Raw genomic sequence first — 18,703 nt, forward strand, 5'->3', positions numbered from 1 at the left:
GAAAGTCGTACCACTATAGCTGCACCACAGTTCTCACAGACACACACACTTCTGGGTCCAGGGCAGGGATGCTGGGTCTGCAGAGAAGGCAGCTTGCTACACCAGCCAGAACTGAAAGGGCGCTATTTTGCTTTGCTGTACTACAGTTTGATTTTACAACTCCTGACACACAACTCCTGTCACTGGTATGTGACAAATGGTTTGGGCCCCTCACTACAAGAAAGGCAGTGAGGTTGTGGAGCATGTCCAGAGAAGGGCAGTAAAGCTGCTGAGGGGTCTGGAGCACAAGTCTTATGAGGACCAGCTGAGGGAACTGGGGTTGTTTAGTTTGGAGAAAAGGAGGCTGAGGGGAGACCTTATTGCTCTCTACAACTACCTGAAAGGAGGTTGTAGAGAGGTGGGGGTTGGTCTCTTCTCCCAAGTAACAAGTGATAGGACAAGAGGAATGGCCTCAAGTTGCACCAGGGAGGTTTAGAATGGATATTAGGGAAAAATTTTTTCCCAGGAAGGGTTATCAAACATTGGAACAGGCTGCCCAGGGAACTGGTTGAATCACCAGCCCTGGAGGTATTTAAAAGACAGGTAGACATGGTGCTTAGGGACATGGTTTAGTGGTGGTTTTGCCAGTGTTAGGTTAATGGTTGGACTTGATGATCTTAAAGGTCCCTTCCAACCTAGATGATTCTAAGACTCTGTTATTGTATGATTCTTTTATTCTATGATTCTATGACCGATGCTGCTGCTAGGAGTGAGGGAACAAATGTACCTTGACTAACTTTATCAAACTTTATGAAGCTCTGTTTGGAATTAAAAAGTTTTATTTATGGCCTATGCCTGCATTTGCTTTCTCAGAATTGCTCTACGTTGCAGAGAAGATTGCCTGGAGAAGGCAGTGGGAGAAGGTGCTTAGAGCCAGAGCTGCAGAGCTTGCCAGGGTCAGGCAATTTTTCATGCAGAACCACGATCAGTCAGCGACAAACTGAGAAGTAATGATACAGCAGAGCTGGGCTAGGGAAACGGAGTTAGCGTGGTAGCTCAGCACTGGTGAAGCTACCATGGTGGTTGATAGCACGGAAAGTGGGCAGTGTCACCCGGGAGTGGCAGGCTGAGGGCACTGTGCATGCCATGCCCAGCAATGCTGCACTGCATTGTTGGCAGCGCACACAGGAGCTGGCGGCACGCCCGGGAAATAAACATCGAAAGATGAAAGCAGGCCAATGTGGGAGGTAGCAGCCTGCTCGGTTTCCAGCCTCTGATCACCTTCTTCCAAGCCCCGTTTCTTCACAATGTCCCCTTGTCCTCCCACAATGAATGGATCGTTGCCCTCCGTTTGGAAAATGAATTGCCGTATGAAAAAAGAGATTGTCCAGATGTTTCCCCAGAGAACTGCTTTGCATTCAAGGGTGTGTGCACATCCTGAGAAAGAAGGTGATCTGATTTCTTTTAATAGACTCATTACAGCCTCATAGTCTGGAGCATCCACAATTGCCCATGGCTTTCTCATATCCTTCTGAGTCTAACTGATACAGCTCTTTAAGATGTTCATACCAACAGATTAGTACAGAAATACCACAGCAAGTAGCATCATGCTTTGAGGTCTCAGTGTTGGTCCCTTGCACCAATGCTTCCTTCCAAAATCTAAGTAGATCCCACAGCTCTGCGGGTCAGGCTGGTGAAGCCTGGGGATGATAACCACCAGTCGCACAGTCTCCATCCTGCTGGGCTCTGGCTACAGCCTAGCTCTTCTGCTATTAGGAAATTTTCTTCTTGTTTATAGCAAGTAGCAGCCTATTTTCTTTCATTTCCTCCATCCTATCATCAGATCCCCCAAATGAAACATATGGTAGTTAGAACAAAGCAGTTGATTATTTCCCTCTACTCAGTTACTAGTTCTTTGCCAGAGTAGCAGACCAGAATGGCAGGTGTTTTCATTAGATGAAGGCTGTTGCCGAACCTTAATCCTGACAAAAATGGTAATATCAAGAGGATTTGCTCTATGAGTAAGAAGAGATACAGCAAATCTTGGATTTTTTGTTACTAAAACTTTATACTTCTGAGAAGTTTGTAAGAATCTAGCATAAAAATATTTACTACATACTAGAAATGTAAAAGAATGCTAGTTTACTACAGAATTAAAAAGGGAAACAGCCTACAAGTTGAAGTTAAAACAGACTTATGGAACTTTTATACAAGTGGAGTTAGTACTGGGTAACTGCAGAAAAGATTGCTGTGGTTTAACCCCAGCCATCACCACACAGCTGCTCGCATGCTTCCCCCCAGTGCCATGCGGGAGAGAAACGGAAAGGTAAAAGCGCAGAAACCCGTGGGTTGAGGTAAAGGCAGTTTAATAGGTAAAGCAAAAGCCACGCATGCAAACAACGCAAAACAAGGAATTCATTCACTGCTTCCCATCAGCAGGCAGGTGTTCAGCCACCTCCAGGAAAGCAGGGCTCCATCACGCGTAATGGTTACTTGGGAAGACAAAACACCATAACTCCAAATGCCCCCCCCCCCCCCCCCCCCTTCCTTCTTCTGCCCCCCAGCTTTTTATTGCTGGGTGTGACGTCACATGGTATGGAATATCCCCTTGGTCAGCTGGGGTCAGGTGTCCTGGCTGTGTCCCCTCCCAGCTGCTTGTGCACCCCCAGTCTCCTCGCTGGCAGGGCGGTGTGAGAAGGAGAAAAGGCCTTGACTCTTTGTAAGTAGTAATGAAAACATCCCTGTTTCCAGCACAAATCTGAAACATAGCTCCATACTAGCTACTATGAAGAAAATTAATGCTATCCCAGCCAAAAGCAGCACAAAGATAAGCGATGCTTTAGAAGCAAAATCTCTCCGGTGATGTGGTGATATTAAATGTTACAGAATCAGAGAATGTAGAGGTTGGAAGGGACCTCTGGAAGTTATCTTGTCCAACCTCCCCTGGTCATGCAGGATCAGCTAGAGCTGGCTGCCCAGGACCATGTCTAGGTGGCTTTTGAATATCTACAAGGATGGAGATTCCACAATCTCCCTGGGCAACCTGTTCCAGTGCTTGGTCACCCTCACTGTGAAAAAGTGTTTCTTGATGTTCAGGCAGAACACCCTGTGTTTCAGTTTGCGCCCATGGCTTCTGGTCCTGTCACTGGGCACCACTGTAAAGAGCCTGGCTCCATCCTCTTTACATACTCCCTTCAGATATTTAAATTCATTGATGAGATCCCCTGAGCCTTCTCTTCTCCAGGCTGAACAGTCTCAGCTCTTCCAGCCTCTCCTCACAGGAGGGTGTTCCAATCCCCTAATCATCTTAGCAGCTCTCTATTGTACTCTCTCTAGTAGCTCCATGTCTCTCTTGTGCTGGGGAGCCCAGAACTGGACACAGTACTCCAGGTGTGGCCTCACCAGTGCAGGGCAGAGCAAGGATCACCTCCCTTACCCTGCTGGCAACATTCATCCTAATTCAGCCAAGGATACCGTTATCCTCCTCTGCGGCAAGGGCACATCGCTGGGTCATATTCAACTTGGGGTTCACCAGGACCCTCAGGTCCTTCTCTGCAAAACTGCTTTCTGGCCAGTCAGCCCCCAGCACGTATGGGCGCCCTGGGGCTGTTGCTCCCCAGGTGCAGGACTTTGCATTTCCCCTTGTTGAGCTGTTAGACTAACTAGATCCTGGCTATGCTGCCTCTATATTTATTTTCCCGTTGTTACTACTTGTTAGCTCATTCTTTCTTGCACTGTTTATGTAGTACTGCCAAGTGGCAATTTAGCTGCATCTGTGCTGGGTGCACATGAATCCTTCATGAGTGCTACCCTGTTCTAGAAATGTAAATTCACACATTGGCCTCATCAGTATCATTTTGAATGCAACTAACATCAATTATGTATGTTTCATTATATTTTTCATCGTCTTCCAAGGTGCAGATTTGCTTATACAGTGTTATTATTTCATTTTGGGGTTTTTTGCTGGTAATGTATATGCTAAGCTGTGTTCTGTATGCAGTATTCTGAAGCTGCCTCTTCTCCAAGCTGAGAGGCCTGTTACCTCAGCCTCTCCTCACAGGGCAAGTGCTACAGCTTCCCCTGGACAGCTTGGTGGCCTCCACTGAACTTGCTACAGTTTGTTGAGGTTTTCCTTGCATTTGGGGACCCAAAACTGGACACACTGTTTTACGTGTGGCTGAGTAGAAACAGATAATCACTTTCCCTGGCCTAATGGCTATGCTCCTGGTAGTACAACGCAGGATGCTCTAGACCTCCTTTGCTGCCAGGACACACTGCTGGCTCATGGCCACCTCGCTGTCCACCAAGACCCATGTCCTTTCCTGCAAAGCTGCTCCCCAGCCCACCAGTCCCCAGCCTGTATTGTTGCAGAGGGCTGTTCCTTCCCAGGTGCTGGACGTGTTGAATTTCCTTGTATTTACCCTTGCTGAATTTCATACACTCCCTGTCAGGCCATTCCTCCAACCAGTCTAGATCCCTTTGAAAGGCATCTCTGTCCTCTGGCATTGCCATCATCCCACTTTGACATCACCTGCAAACTTGATGAGCACGCACTCCATCTCCTCAGAAGCCATTGAGACAGATATCGAACAGTGCTGGCCCCAGAGGTGCTCTGCTTGCTTCTGGCTTCCAGTAGAGTACAACCCACTGACCCCCACCCTCTAAGCCTGATGATCGAGCCGTTTCTTCCCCATCTAACTGTCTACCCTCCATCCTGCAGCGCCCCAGTTTGCCTGCTTGATGCAGAGAGATGCGCTCTGTTACCTGGAATACCAAGTTGCCTTTCGTACTGGTGCAGCAATGAGTGATTCCCTTCTCTGATGTGATCAAACGTACTTCACCTGCACTTTAGCCAAGTGACAAGTTTGCTCCCTGTTGCAGGGAAGGAAACTGCTTTGAACGGGTATCAATCCCATCCAACAATACCCACGTGTCTCCCAGAGTCTCAATTAGCAAGTAGGCATTTAGTAGTCCCTTCTGCTTACGAGGAGCCGTTTGGCTTCTTCAAGACGCAACGCTGGGGCAGCCGCAGGCGTTACCTACACCCGCAGCTGCCACAGCAGGTCTGCCGCCCGGGCAGCCATCTCGGTAAAAATGAAAAGCAATATGCACTCGGACCTCGCTGGGGAGCCGCTCTCAGCACTTCTTACAAGCTCCTGAGGGGGAGCGCCGGTGGGGCGGTGGGGAGCGGTGCCGGGGCCCGCACCGCCGCCGGGCCCGGGCAGCCGCGCTCCCCCCAGCCCCGGCCAAGCCCCCCTCCGCGCCCGTCCTCGGTGGGATCTCGGGAGGCCGGGCGAGGCGCTGCCTGCCTGGGGCTGTCCCGCGGGGATAGGCCGGCCGGGCACGCCTTAACGGCGCCCGCGGGCAGCCCTGCGGCCTCCGCTGGGGGAGAAGCGCCGGGGGCGGCTCCCACCGGCCCGTCGCTGGCGGCCACCGCCGCTCCTGTTCCGACGCGGGGCGTCAGGGGTGGATTTCGGCCCGGCTACGGCTTCTGCGGGCTACCGGCGGGACGGGGCGTGGCGCACGGGCCCGGGGCGGGGCCGGCCCGGGCCGAGCTGAGCTCCCGCGCCCCGCCCCACCCCACCGGCGGCCGCAGCCACCGCCTCTCCCGCCGCTTCCTCCCGTCGGCCTCTGCCACGTGACCCAGCCCCTCCCCGCGCCCCTCGCCCGAACCCAAAATGGCCGCCGGCGAGCCCCTTCCCAGACTGGGCATCGTGCCCGACTCCAAGATGGTCGTCAATGGAGGCGAGCCGGAGACATCCTAGCGGGTCAGTCCGAACGCTGCGGCTCGATAGGCTGGTCAAAGCCCCGCCTCATCCAGCTTGCCGCTCCCATTGGCGCTAAGTAGGGCCAGGCCTTCTCTTATTGGCTAGCGAGGTGTCGCTCCCGCTCTCTCCGCTCCAGGGCCCGGGGAACTATTTTCCATTCGGCGGAGGGGGGCCGAGGAGGGGGCTCCGCCGGAACGCTCCGTCCGCGCCGAGCGGCAGGCGGCGGGCCCGGGCGGGGCGACGGAGGATGCTGCGGCCGTTGGGGCCGCCGGGACGGCGCTGAGGGGTCGCTGTCCCCGCCGCGGCGAGCGGTAGGTGCCTCCCGATCGCGGTTGGGGCTCGGCGGACGGGACCTGCGCCGCTCGCCCCCCGGCGACGAGAGGCGGCCGCTCCCCGCCGCGGCCCCGGGGCCCGGCCCCGCCGAGGCCGCGGCTCCGTGAGGGAGGCGAGGAGCTGCCGGCGTCTCCTGGCCGCGGGCAGCCGAGCGCCCGAGGCGGCAGGGAAAAGGGACGGGGGCCGGGCGAAGGGGAGGGTTGGGCTACCGACCGCCGCCGCAGGGCTCGGCTGGGCCGGGGCTCGGCGAGGTGCCCGCAGGGGGGAAGGCCTCCCCGGGGCGGGGGGTGGTGGTGGTACGGGACAGTAAGGGGGGCAGCTCCGCTCGGTGCCGGCTGCCTTCCTGAGGGAGGCGGGGGGGGACTGGTGGTGGCGTTCGCAGCCGAGCCCGGGGGGGGGGGGGGGGGAGCTGGAGGTTAAACCCGCCCCAGCCCTTGGGGGGTGCCGGCACCCCCAGGCAGGCGGGCGGGGGTGCCCCGTGTCGGGCGGCGGGCAGGACGGCGGCCCCGGGCTGCCGCTGCTCTGGGGCTTCCAGGTTAATTTTGGAGCTGGTGCAGGAGCAGGGCGGGGGTGGGGGAGGTTTGGTCGGCGGGCTGCTGTAGTTGGGTTTGCACGCGTGTTTGTCCGTATGGAAATCACCCTCGCAGAACTGCCATTAAAGTCTTCGGGGCACACAACCTACTGTTAATCCCTTCCGTGGGGGGTGGCACGCTGAACGTCAGGCTGCTTCCCTCAGGAGCGCTCACAAAAGTTTGGAAGTCGTCTTTATATGCATCTAACTCAAAGTTATGAATGATTGCTTGGAACTGCAGAAGCAGTAAATCGTGTTATTTCTGCTGTTGTTAACTTTGTAATTCAATACTTGCACGGAATCACAATAGCTTAATCCTGTGGAATACTCTTCTGTCTCTTATATGTTTGTTTCATCAGATCTGTGTATCATCTAATCATGTATTCTTATGAACACAGCATGTACAGTAGTTATGTTTCCATTCCCTGAATACTTATAGAATGCTTCTCCCTTTTTTCTTCCTTTCCACCCCCTACTTTCTTCTCTAAAGCTTGTTGAAAGTTTCTGCAGACATTGTAAGCTATAAATTTTAGGCTAAAATGTACCCATCGTAAGATGTGTGATACCTGTCCATGCCACACAAACCCTCTTATGACAAAGACAGCACTTTCCCTCTGAAGCTAATTCCAGTATAGTTTGTGAGGTTGGTAAAGGTATGGCTTTTCTCACATAAATTGCAACAACTTCAGGAGTGCTTTTGTTGGTGCAGTATGCTCCTGCAAAAGAAAATATTTTGGGGGTAGATGTGGCCCAAGTGAACTACTTGCAGGGAGAAGATGTGAATAAAGAGTACTACTAAAGCTTGCATTTATATAACCTTATTTTAAAATAAATATGTTCAAGACATTTGCACGGAAGTTGACTGGATATCATTTTAATTTGATATGCCTCCTTCAGACGATAGGTGAACTAAGTATGTGCATTGGATATCAAGATGAGAGTGAAAAGCTTGTGAGTTTTTTTTCCCTGGCTTTAAAACATTGTGCAGAAGACTAAACTGCGTTTTCATGGCTATCTAAATACTTGAAATACATTTGAGTATTCTGTTTTCTTGAGTTTTTACTGTATCTTAACATCATTTGTGTAATTGTTTTTTAAACTTAAAATTCTGTTAAGAGATGAGCAATGGCATTTCATGACATTTTTTCGTTTTCCCCCTTCAGGGTGAATGACAAGAAAGGCCCTTCTGTGGTTGCAAGTACCATAGTAAATATTTTACTAGGTTTTAAGTGCGTTATCATTTAAAATGTAGCTTTAGAGTAGTTTCACTTTAATAATTTTGTTAATATCTTATGAGTTAGGACCCAATACTGGAAAGAGATTGTTCAGTTGCTGGACCCTTTAGTGTGAACTTCTTTACAGAATCAATGTCTTATAGTGTCTTTCGAGAAAGTGCTTTTATTTTTATTATGGGATTGTACAATGAGGGTGTAATTCCTAATTTTCTTTCATGTAAGTCTGGTAAACTTCAGTAAGGTGTTATTTATGCAACATGGGCGTCAGAAGTTTTTGAGTCCAAAAAATTATTGAGGAGAATGGAATGTCCTTTCATAAATCCGTTTTGGGAAGGGAAGTTGAGGTTGTGTCACTAGGTGGTGACTGTGGAGAACGTCATAGCCCCCAAATGCCGTTTGTCTTGCTCACTTAGATCTTCCAACTTTTCTTCTGAGTTTGACTCTCTCATGGGCCACTGTGTACACAGGTAACATTAGGGCAATTTTGTAGTTAAATTGTGTTACATCCATAGAAATCTTGAGGTGTGGTTCACACGCTTCAAGATCTTGTGTCATATAGGTTTGTGCCAGTAAAGGCTTCCTGATGAAGATGTCATACAGTCCTCAGCCTGAACATAACCCCTGTTATCTTCAGTTGATGAGGTTGCTACAGTGAGATATTGAAAGAAGGCAAGTTTCCAAGTTAACAACCTCCTAATTCATTCAGTTGTCAAGCTGTAAACCAAGATATTCAAGTGAACGTTCTATCAAAGCAATAGCCTTAGCAATAGGGTCTCTGTCAGAACAGATTTAATTCTGTCTCTTTGTGGGTTTTGTACATTAAGAATGATGGAAGAGTGAATTAGCTGTACTTCTGGAGTGCATTCTGTGTCAGTCCAAAGCAAACTACCAAAAAAGAGAAAACAAAACAATTTTGAGACCTGATGGACTGAGCTGCTGAAATCTGTTCTGATTTTTCAGCTGGTCTAAATGTCTTGCATCTATTCCGGTTTCAGAATTGCATTAGCAATACAACCAACTAGTGAATTCAGACAGCTAGGTAGCATGCTATAGCTTGACATGACTTCATATGTATGAGAGCATTGGGAAAACAACTGAGTTAGTCCTTGGAGGAATATCTAGAATTTCTCTTCTGTTGGTCTTTTAATGATGGCAGGTACATCTAAGAAAGAGAGAGCAGATGGAAGGGATTAGAAATCAACCGTGTTCTATTTGTTTTTTTTTTTAATCTTATTTGAAACATGTGAAACCTGTCACTCTGAGGAAAAGTTCTAGAGAGATGACTCTTCATTGAATTTGATGTGGCAATTCACACATTTCCCTGATGGGCTAATAACCAAGATGGTATAACATGCATTTTTCTGGTCTCATTCATTATGTTTAAAGTTAACTAAGAGATGTATTTTAGCTTAATCAAAGGATAGCGATGATTGCTCTTAATAGTTGTAAACCACCTTGTCCTGTGACAGCCTGTTGCTAAATAGCTTGATTTTTGGTAGATACTTTATGGGATTCAGATGACTCCATGTGACTTTCATACAGTGGGTTTATCTATGCTACAAATAGTAAAAACAAATGTAAAATATAAACAGGATACCTTTTTCTTCACTAAAATCTACATTCCTGACTTTGTAGAATAAAAGAAAGAAACTTTGATGTAAAAGCTTTACAATAAACTCCTAGAATATTGATTCCTATTCCAATATTTTGGAATAGGCTGGCTAGTTAATAATTCTTGAGTAGTTGTCTATTTTAGGCTGATTTCCTTGCCACTTGTTTCCCCAAGAGCTATGCTTGGTAGTTTCTTCAACCTTAAGGGGAAATTAGCACTCAGTGTTACATTGTGGTATTTATGCCTAGAGGCTTCATTAAGGCCACAAGGTTTGGTTGTGTTGAGCAATAGGCAGTGCCTCCCCTCCATCTGATCATGGCCTGCACTGTATTGGGATGCCTGCTGTCTTCTACCTAGTTTTTAAAAAAAAAAAAGCGTTTTGATTTATGGGTTTTGGGGTCAGAAGGATTATCAACTTTTGTGATACTGTTAACCTATGCAGTAGTTTAAAACAAACATGCGATTGCTCCATTAAATAAGAAGTGCCCTGAAATGTTATGTGTGGTTTAGTTGTTGGACAGCTTATTTTAGTCTTTGAGCTATATCTAGTTAAAATATTGTATTTAAAGTTTAGTAAATGTATGCTATACCTTCTGGAGCCCTTATACTTTGTCAGCTCTATAAATTAACTCTGACACACTGAATATTTTTCACCAGCTAACGTAGCTGTTAGTTAAGTTAAATAAAGGAGAAAAGCCCACATGCTCTCTCCATGCATACAGCTGGACATCTCTGTTAAATTTTTCAACAAAAATGAAATTTTGATTGCTTTTTAAAGCTTCATGAATACACTAATTGGTGAATCATCTAATGTGCAGTTTAGTTTCAGGAAATATGAAATGGCTCACTAACTTCATGGTTATAAGATTATGCAGACCTTCTGAAAATCCCAGTAAGAAAATGTGTGCAGTGGTGGTGGTTGATATTTTTGGCTGTGAGAGAGGTTGGCTAAAACTCAATGTAGTTATGCATAGTCTGCACTAGTTTATATGGTAGAAACTCCTTTGAAGAATTATCTGAAAGGAAGAAAGAATAATTTTACAGGTTTATCTGCTCTTGGGACCTTATCCGGATTTTGTTAAAGAAGCTTGCAATCTCTAACTGTCCTGAATTCCTGGATAATGTGGTAGTTGCTTTTCACCCTGTGCTTTTACACAGCCGTGGTTGTTGAATTCTTCAGCCTTAATGTTGGACAGCTGCAAAACATTTAAAGCCTATCTTTGAAAGATTGGGATAAGAAGGAGGGGGAGATGGAGGCTGCCCAGATAAGTAATACTTCTTGAGGACTCTGAAGCATTTTCTTTATGTAGCCATATACGGTGTGTTCTTGGCTAGCTGGATACTAGTTGATTATGTACTATGTTATCAGCTGAAGTATTTAAACCAGTAGTCCTTTCTTGTAAAAGTTTAGGTCTCTACAGTAGTTGAAGAATCAAAGAGGTCAGGAATTTCTGCTGCAGCAGAAAGAGACGTGCCAGTGCAGTGCATAAGGTCTCTTTGTGAGCACAAGGTTTTTACAAGAAATATCCTCACTGTTGTTGAAGATGCATGGAGCATTCTTAGAAGATTGTTGTATTGCAATACTTATGGCAAGCACCAGTTTCTCACAGGCAGAAAGAACTTGTACAGTGTTGGGAAGTGCTTCAGTGATTTCTGATTGGAGTATATTTACGGAGGTGAAATTTGAAAGATTGCTTAAAAAATTAAAAAACAGTAGAAGCAATGAAAAATAGTTTTTCTGCAATACTAAATTTGATAACATTTTTGTTCCTCCTCAGCAGAATGAATTCTGATAGTAATTCAACAGTCAGCCTGGCTCCCAGATGAAATCATTTGGGCCTCATTGCTCCAAGGCCCAAATGTCAGTCATAGGATTAAGAATTGTAATTCTGGGATAAAAAGGTCTGGCACTTGATACCTTTTGCATATTTCCATTAGGCTAGCAGAGACTCAAGGACTGCAGTTGAATGAATTGGGCTTGATCAAGATTGTGACAAAAACTAATCAATATGATTTCTTAGAGTATTTGACCTTTAATAACAAAAACTTAGGTTGTAGTGATTGCTTATGCCAGTTTGACTTAATTTTCTTCATGGAACTTGGCTAGCTAAGGATGAACATGTTTAATAGGGCAGACCTGCAAGTGGTCTGGTTTTTGAGAAGAACTTGAACACCAGACTTTCATCTCCTGGATGTCTCTTAACTTCTGATACCTTGAATTCTGTCTGCTTAGGTACATTGGCTTTTTTATCTAACTCTATACTCTGCCTCTGCACCTTAGGTTTTTGGTTTTGCAGTAAGGACTGTGCAGCAGAGTCTGATTTATTGACTGACTCGCTTATGGAAAAAGTACCCAATACTAAACTTTGTTTTTGAAGAGCTTTTACATTTGGCCTCTGTGAAGGAGGAAGTATTTTAGTAATTCCACTAGTGCAATAGGAGGTCTCTTATTCTTTTGAAGTAGCATATGGATAAAGTGAATTAATTTTGGACTGCAAATTATCTTTAATCTTCATTTGACTAGAATCTTTGTGTGATAGATTTGGTTAAACACTTATACTGCTTAGTTGATGCTTTGTTTTCTTAGATCTTTAATTTTCACATTTCTGTTGGGGAATGGTGAATTACATACTTTTTTTTAAAACATATGTTAAGCCTCACTTGGATAGAAAGTGGAATTCAATTAAATATATAAATAGCATTTTAAAATTGGTTTGTAGTTTATTACTTCAGATGTGCTAGATGAGTAGTTAAACCAACAATTTTAACAAAACACTTTTTTAATTTAAAATTTGCTCATAAGTTAAAATTCCTATTCACTTGTGTCTTGCAGTATTTTAGACTTGTTAGATCTCATTTCTTGTTCATGGGTCTCACTCGTGGCTTGAAAGAGGAAAATAATTATGTATTTTTAAGCTATGTAATAACTATTTTTAAGTTCTGGTGGTAAAATTATTAATACTTAAGATTGAGAGGTCTGGCAAAGAGGCTACATTCGCTAAAAGAACGTTCCTTTCAACTAAAAGCTAGCAGTCTGTGATTGTCTCCAACTCCCCACTTCTGAGCTAGCATAATAGTGTGTGTGCCACTCCTGTAGGTTCCACCAAGAGATGTCTCCATATAGTCATGTTATTTACTGCTTGTGTCCTCCTTAGAATCCTTGTTGTTTAGCAAGGGACTTAAGGAGTCCATCCCTTCCATGGATGGGTACCTGGCTTTGTTAACATTGAAATTACTGGTTTTCTCTGCCTTTTTTCTTTTTCTTGAAATAGTATACAGGATATATATGCGATCACTTGGCAGAGAACCAGGAGCGATGCTGTCAATGTTCTCTCACTGTGATCGTAGTTAATAAAGCTGCTGTCTGACCTGGCCTAAATTATACCTCCATTATTACGCACTTGAAGTCCCCAGATTCTCTGACACAGTTTCTCAATTTTTATTCAACCAGTTCATTTAATCTGTGATGTTCTCCTTTCTTTTCTGGGTTAGTTGGTAATGGCTTGTTCAGGGATACCAATTGTGAGTGCCGGTGTTGGCCTAAGAGAGTGGGCTGGGGTGTGTGATGGGTCAAGGTGGTGCAGAGGGGAGATGGTGGTGTGCTGTCCCTTCAGACTGCAGTGACTTGTTCTCTCCTAAGTCTGTCTCATCTAGCCACATCCTTAATGTAAGACGGGTCTCCTGAATCCAGTAAGCAAAGTTTCTGCTGTCAAAATTTCACTGGGTATTTCGACAAGTTCTTGCCAGTGGCTTAACTCATTTGGACATTTGACATTTTTTAAAACTTTGGCAACAAACATGATCTGCTTTGATTTTGCTTTATTTTTTATTTGTTTATTTATTAATAGTAAGTCAAGGCCTTAATGCAGATTGTCACAATGCTAGGTAGATTTGGATATAAATTAGATTTAAAGTTTCAGTATCAGATCAGCTTTATCTTCAAAAATGTATTTGATTTATCTACTTTAGTTCCTCATAATTATTGTTCTTAAGATCTGTATGCCTTATTTATGGAAGCAAGAAAGTGGACAACAGGACCTCTGGTTCTTACAGATATAAGACGAATTATGTTTAATAATGTAGATTAAGATTGTGAGATTAAAATTTCTGTTAATATAGTCTTGGAGAATGCAAAGGTACAACCTCTGGGTTTAAGGCCCCAAACTGTAAAGTACTGACTCTGGGAGAGAATATCAGGGCTCTATTAATAAATAGTTCACCTGTTCTTGTATTCTTTGCCAAGTGGTATGTATTGGCCAGATGGGTTTTTTTACTAGCTGTACTGTTTGGAGGTCTGGGCTATTCTTATGTTATATCCCATTATTGTATTTCAGGAGTGTATTGTCTGCCTGTTAGTATTTGCTGACATTATTAGCTTATGGCCTGGTTTGGCAATTAAGAACATTCTGTCCCATCTTGGATTATGACACTGTGATTGTTCGTTTCTTTTGATGACTTAGTTATGTTTAGAAGAGAATGTTTAAAATGGACTTTTTGAGAAAATCTACGGTTATTCTGGAAGCTTAATGTATTGTGCCCTGATAAAATTGTAGACATGCTGAGTTTGTAATTACTATTCGCTTGGAGGATGAAAATTCCTTTTTGTTCTTTATTATAAAGATAACTTAGCAATTAGTCCTCCAGTATGACAATTCCGAAATAACTTATCTTATGGTCTTCTATGATGCTTTCATGTCTCAATTAAAATGTTTGCAAGTTCAGTAAATCTGCATGGTAGTCTATATTCTAGAGGTATTTTTATTGCCCATTGAATTATATTCTAACTAAATTTATTTCAATAAATACAAGGACTCTTTCAGATTGAACTGCTGATCTACTGTTTCCCTTTAGTGGAACTAGAAGAGAAAATCTGGGAATCTGTCAGAAGTTTTTATTTTTATAATGCTGATACAGTTGTGCTATAACAAGTAAGAAAGCTGCTTTGCCTCATGTGTCGGGGTTGACCAGTGTCAATTCTCATGTGCGGATGATATGGTTTTGTTCTTTCAAATTCCTTGGGGTCTGAAGCATCTGTTAGAGGATTTAGCATTTTTGTCGGTAAAACTGTTAGTCCTTATATGCATGTGACATGGTTTTGTTCTCTCAAACCCCTTTGGGAATGAAGCATCTGTTAAAGGATTTTCAGTGTTTTTGTCAGAAGAAATGTGACTAAAATTCAAAACTATGAAGTAATTACATTCATCTATAACTCAGAATTGCTTATGTGGATGACTGATGATCACTGCATTTAACAAGTTTTCTTTTTTTTATATGTTTGTCTAACAGTTGTGAACAGAATAAATGAGGTTGGGGCCTTGAGGTCCAAACCAGTAATTTGTGTCTGAAAAAGTAGCGGTCATCTTCTTGTATTTTAGATTAAGGTCTGGACTTATATTTAGTATGGCATGTGGTTTTGGAAAAACATCTTGTTCTGCTGTAGACCATAGAAATGTATATAATTCAGGCAAAAGTGACTTTTTGTTGATAAAACTTATACTTGTATCCAGGGCTAGGTCTGGAAGCCAGCTTCTAGGGGCTGACTCTTAAGTGATCTGAAAGTTTGAAATCTCCCTGCTGTAGTGTGGTGTTTGGTTTGTCCCTTCCCTGCATCTGTTGATCACTGTTGTATTTTTTTGGTAAAATGGTGTTTGGCTTTTTTTGCAACTAGTTTTGGTCAGGATTTTAAGAGTGGAAAAAATTAGCATAGTAATGTGTCATTAGTTGTCTTTTTGAGGCTATCTATATTTAACTGATATTTGGAAATCCTTGTTGGTAGTGAGCTCCAGAGGAACTTTGCAGCCCTGTTTTCAGCAATACAGTTGGTTTATTTGAGTAGAAAATACTCTTCCTGAGCATCATAGGTGACAATAAATAAGCTGAGGATTTGCAGTTATACCTATTTTGTAAATGGTTCTTAAAATAGAATTTATTTTGGTCTTAGTCCTCTAAGTTCTTGCGTATAGGGTCAAAAATTATCATGTTATGAAATCACAGTTTGTTTTGGTTATATGAATATTTCCCTTATTTTGGCTGTGTAGCAGTAGAAACAAAGAGTGCAAAAAATCTACATAGCCCATGAATTCTATAATGTTTTTTAATTTCTAGTCAAATATGAGATAAATCGATTTTGTACCATGATAAGCCAATCATCTCAATGCTAGTAAAGTTAACGTGGCATACTACTAGTATATCTATGCATGGTTGAGAAAGATGTCATCCCTGTACTTCCTTTAAAGCCTATAATAAGTGAAAAGAATCTCAGTTTGCCAGTTTCATTGACAGAGACGTGTGTAATTTCATACAAGTTTCTTAGTGGGACACCTGTAATGGCATTTTCTTTTTCCTGAGAAATACAGGGGCACTAAGGTTTATTTCCCCCCCTTATAATCCTAGAGAGCAGTGAGTAAAGCAAACCTGAAAATTGTGGAGAAAAGATAATATTATGTAAGGAGATAAAATGGCATACAGCAGTAGCTTACAATTTGTTCATTGCTATGGAATTTGATAAAATTATTTTTCCTTTTTTTAATGTTTGTTTGACAAAAGTTTCGTACAGCAAAGATGTGCAAAGAAATAGTTTTGGCTTTTTTGTTATGCAGTAGAAATCTAGAAAGAGGATCGTTTCATAGGTCCATTCTCAATTTTTTCCTGTAAACTCACCACTTATATCTCATTTTCTGAGTTCTCACAAATGTTGGGCTTGGTTTCTTCTGTTACTCACAGACTTGCTTTTCTTTGTGCCATTATGTTATAGCTCTAATGCCAAAAAAAATCTACTTTGCAATTTAATTTTGGCTGGCTTGAAGAGGGTCAGTAATTATAGTTACTGTTTCCAGCAAGTTGAGTTTTTCCAGCAGTCTTTCTATGAAGAATGTGACTGTAGATTAATTGAACATTAAAATGGGTCAAAAACTTTTTTCTGCCAACGGCAAACATAGGAGTAGGTGCTAGTAAGGTTTTCAAAACTCTGTTACCTAGGTAATTTATAGGTCTACTGTAAGCTCTTGCTCAAGGAAGTATAAAACTGATTTAATTTAGTGAGAAAGTTATTGGGGTACAGCCTACTTGTAAAACAGATAGTGATTTTGTGGAAGTTTTCTAACTTTTACTCCTAGAAACAAGGCATTTTTAAAGCCTACTGCCTCCAAGATGAGGTTGTCATCTCTAAAGCATGGTACCTTGTCTTTTTTCAAGTTATTCTGAATTCAGAGAGGACAGTAAATTAACGACTGTTGGTTTATGAATATGCTGACACCATGGATGACTTACCTAACAAAGTTTCTTCTATTCTGCTTTACTAGTCCACACGCATTGCTTTAGTGTCTTGGAGGGGCTGAGGAGGCAACAGTGGCGCAGCAGGATGATGTACTTCAGTTGTTGAATAGTGCATGACAGTATTCAGCTGATGCCTCTCTTCTGAAGGATATTTTAGTTCCAAGGTTTCATTAATGACTGTAAGTTTTCCTAATACTCAGTGTGCACTTTTCTTTTATAAAAACACCATAGTAGTGATATAAGGGCAACACTTGGCAATCTAGAGGGCAACACTTGGCAAATGTAGTTGAGTTTGTTATTAGCATGGAAAAGTAGTCTTGATCTTAGCTGTCATTACTGTGCTGTCAGAAACCCTCATGGTTTGTGTGTAGCAGGAGTTGTGGTGGTGTTACAGATACAGCTACATTGGCAAAAATTGTGGTCTTTGATTTGGGACAGTGATGGAAGCCAAATCAGGAAGGGAATGTGAATGTACAAAGCTACTTCTCTGCTACAAAATCTTCCTAGTTAGGCCTACCGATACAGCACCATTTGCAAATCCCTTAAGCACAGATGAATCCAGTGCTTCTGATCCTTGTTTCCTACTCATTTAGCTTTGCATATGTATTTTATAATCTTTTTACTAATTTTGGAGTTGAACTGTGTATTTAGCTCTAATGGGAAGTGACTGTACTTCAACATCCGTGGCAGCATAGGTAGTTAAATGCCTCTATGTGGGAGCTAAGCCTGGGGCTCAAGTAAATGTATATAGAAAACTGCTACTCAAAAGGCTTTGCAAGCATACCTATCCTATACATGCAGGAATCAAGTCGATGGGAGTAAACTATCTACTTTGGTTGTCGAATGGGAGTGCACAGAAAAAAGATAGATTTGAGCCTCCTTGGTGAGGAGCAGCAGCAGAGGAGTGTATCGTGTAGTGAGGGAGAAGGAGGTGAAATGAAATCAGGTTCCGTTTGTGTGGAGTCTGCAGAGCTCAAGCTTGCAGTGTGTCAGTAGTAGCACAACCACTGGTGGTGGTGATACCAAACTTGTGCGTGATCCCAGGGCTGTACCCTAGTGCCAACAGGTGGTGCTGCTAGTTATTGCTGCTTTTGAATCTTTCTCCTCTTTTGACAGGTACAAGGGACATATGACTGGGAAAATCTGTTGGGGGAACATCCCCCAAACAACCCAAAACCAAACAACCAGTATTTGGACACAGGTGCAACTTTGGACCAGGTATATAGCTATATTCAAAGGTATTGCAATTTTAGGCTGGCTGTGTGTAGTGCTCTTCTCGTGATACTTCAAATAGCTTTAAGTTGCCCATGGTGGAAGTTGAGGAAGTAGAGTTAGTGGCCATGGCTGTTTCTGGTTTTATTCATATATTATTTGAGGTTAAATAGGACGTCCAGGACTGCTTGGAAGAGAGTCAGAAGAGTGAAGAAAAACCTGTCCTGGTCACTGTGTTTTCTTACTGTTGAGGTGAGGTTTTTCCCCTCTTCAGACTCTGAGGGGTCTTATCTGGTCCTTGTGGACTTTAGCTCCTGCTTGCTGTGGGTCTAAGTCCTCCATTTTCTGTAATAACTTAAGAGAATATTGTCTTCTGTATATGTCCATGTTGCTTCACTTTCTTGTTCGCTGCTTCCACTCAGTACTCTTAGGATGGAGTATACCATTATATGAGATCAAGGCTGTTAAGTCTTCCAATTCAGCGTAGTATTTCTGAGGCTTGCAAAGGTCACTGATTTGCCTTTCATACAATGTTTTCTGGAGAAAACAAGGTAGCATAGAGTGTTAATGTTACCTGATATCAATGAGTAAACAAATAGTTGGAATTTTTAGAAAGGAAGATACTTTTATGTTTTATTTGTGTTTGCTGGGTAATCCTGCTCTGTCATTTCACCTGACATTGTCCACAAGTAACTCGGAGAGCATCTAGTTGTTCATC

General features: G+C 43.4%; 1 protein-coding gene across 1 annotated transcript in view; it reads left to right on the forward strand.

The window, feature by feature from the left end:
* The first annotated feature begins 5,936 nt into the window (after positions 1 to 5,936).
* Positions 5,937 to 18,703, forward strand: part of SOCS5 (suppressor of cytokine signaling 5) — a 29,586-nt gene continuing 16,819 nt past the window's right edge. Inside the window, exon 1 of the mRNA XM_082481568.1 lies at positions 5,937 to 6,058. The gene's annotated coding sequence lies outside the window, so the exon portion shown is untranslated. The remainder of the gene's footprint in view (positions 6,059 to 18,703) is intronic.

The sequence above is a fragment of the Vanellus vanellus genome, assembly GCF_965231255.1.
Source record: "Vanellus vanellus genome assembly, chromosome: 3".
Lineage (NCBI taxonomy): Eukaryota > Metazoa > Chordata > Aves > Charadriiformes > Charadriidae > Vanellus > Vanellus vanellus.